Source organism: Adiantum capillus-veneris, chromosome 23 (assembly GCF_014529385.1).
Source record: "Adiantum capillus-veneris isolate H3 chromosome 23, ASM1452938v2, whole genome shotgun sequence".
NCBI classification, from domain to species: Eukaryota; Viridiplantae; Streptophyta; class Polypodiopsida; order Polypodiales; family Pteridaceae; genus Adiantum; species Adiantum capillus-veneris.
This window is the reverse complement of record NC_140953.1, coordinates 29,273,322-29,275,768: the sequence shown is the minus strand read 5'-3', so window position 1 is coordinate 29,275,768 and position 2,447 is coordinate 29,273,322.

Here is a 2,447-nt window from a genome sequence, read left to right as displayed (position 1 = left end):
ACCCCTTGAAAGCACCATCAATGGGTAGGAAATCTCCCATATCTAGGCTTGGATGCCTAGCTTGGTGGCCAACTCTATGGATATGAAATTGTGAGCGAACCAAGGTCAAAGAGAATAAAAGCATCATGTTCTCTTACCTTTCCCCAAGCATGGCATAGAGGAGATCCTTTGTGGTGAGCTTCCTCTTCTTGGATTTTGACCAAGGTAGCTCTAGGAGGCTCATTTCATGTATTCTTGTTGCGGCAAGCATGATAAGCATGACCTTGCTCCCCGCACTTGAAACAATGGTTATCTTTATGATAACACTCAAGCTCTTCAGGAGAGAGTTTATTTTTGCCTTTATAAACTCCCTTATCCTTAGCTTTGTTGTTGTTGGCATTTCCTTTAGGAGACTTTTGGACATTCTCCTTCCACTTTGGCTCATTGTTATGGTCCTTGTTCTCCGTGAGCTTAAGATTTCTCTTAGCCCCTTGTTGGAAATTGATTCGTGAAGCCACATGGTATTTTGTATGACCACAGATATAGTGCGTGGACTTTGGGAGTTGACATACTCCGCTATATCTTCAGTTAGATCCACACAAAATGGTTGTTTTTGCTCTCCAAAATCCATCTTTTTGAAGACAGTGGCTTTGAGATGTAAGTCCCAAAACTTGTCTACATATTTGTGAATAGATTCGTAGAGAGAGAGATTCAAGCTTCACCATTCGGTGAGTACTTTGTCTTTGGCATCAGTAGACTGCTTCATGATGAAAGCTCTTAAATCTTTCCATGTTCATGGGGATTCGTTGTTTTCCCATAGGCTGAACCACCATTGCCTCGCGGAATTTTGAAAATGCATAGCTACATGGTGTAGCTTAGAGGACTCCATGAAGCCCTCATCTCCAAATGCCCCATTGAATTGTTGGATGAAGGCCAAGACTTTGTCCATAGCACCAAAGTGCCATTGCAGGTAAGGAAAGAGATATTCTTTCCTCCCTCTTTGAACTTCTTGAGCTTGGACGACCTCTTCCACACAGGGCATAGGATTTCCTATGGCCTCTTCTTTTTGTTGGTTTGAAAGTTGCACCATCACTTTCTTCAAAGGAGGAATAATTTGAAGAGGATGGAGAAGAGGGTGACCTCTTTCTCACCTTTGTTCTTCCCTTGTTCCTCCTTGTCTACACCATCACTTTCTTCATAAGAGGAAGAGGATGAAGAATATGGAGAAGAGGGTGACCTCTTTCTCGCCTTTTTCTTCCCTTGTTCCTCCTTGTTTGCACCATCACTTTCTTCATAGAGGAAGAGGATGAAGAAGATGGAGAAGAGGGTGACATCTTTCTTGCCTTTTTCTTCTCTTGTTTTCTATCATCCCTCTTTGAATTATGGTGTGGAGAAGTGTGTGATGGTCTTCTCTGTTTAGGGGGTGTTGGAGAGCGTTTTTCCCGTCGTCTTCGTGGAGCCATCTCCGCCGAGGTGGCAGGAGACTCACTTCTTTGTCGTTCTTTTGGTGGGGGCTCTTGATTTCTCCTTTGGGAAGGAGATGCGTTGTCAAGTAGTAGATTTTTTAGCCCTTCGTATGGATCCTCTTCTTCTTCCCGAATCGGAGAGAGGCCTCTTTTGGAAGTCTCACAAGGAGGTCTCCTAGGTACTCTCTCTTCTTGGTGGGGAGTTTGGAGAATCCCATGAGCACGTAGCTGCCGTTGCACTTCACTTTGGAGGGATGGATTGCCCATGGATTGCTGAAGCCTAGAAACAAGGTAGTTAGCAATCATAGGGGCATCATTAGTAGCCTGCTTATTAGCAAAATCAAAGCTATCACCATTAATTTCAATCTCTCTACTATTGTTAGCCATTCTAACAACTTTTAGGTGTCAAATGCTTTTGGTGTACTTTGGCACTTCAAGCCCTAGTTGCTACTCCTATTAACCCCTTTAGAAAATCACTCGGCTCCTATACTTGTGGATCGAATATCATTAATTGGAACGAATAGAAGAGAGGGTCTTTCAACACCAAAATAGTACCGGCTCCTGTCAAGCTTTTAATAGCTCAATAGTGGTTAACTCGTAGGACTACACTATTAAGATCATAGCTCTTGACGATGATTCCTCGTTATCTGCACGAAGTAGGCGCACTGCAAGGCTGAAAAATCCCTATTCTACTTACTGAATTGAAGTTAATAATACCAACCATTTATAGTTAGCTTGAGGACCTCCCTTCTCAAGCAAGAAAAGAGAGACCTTGTGCTCTAATACCAATGTAGCTTTTAATGGTCTAGTAACTTGTGTGTAGCAAAAAATAGCATAGACATAGTGAGCATTTCATTAGAATAGATTCCTAATGAGCATATCAAGAGTTCTTGGATGGAGAGAGCAACAAAAGCATAACACCTAGTTAGATAGGCATGAAAAATACTTCAAAACGAGAGAGAAATTAAGCTATTGACAACAGTTGAGGACCGGATTTACATG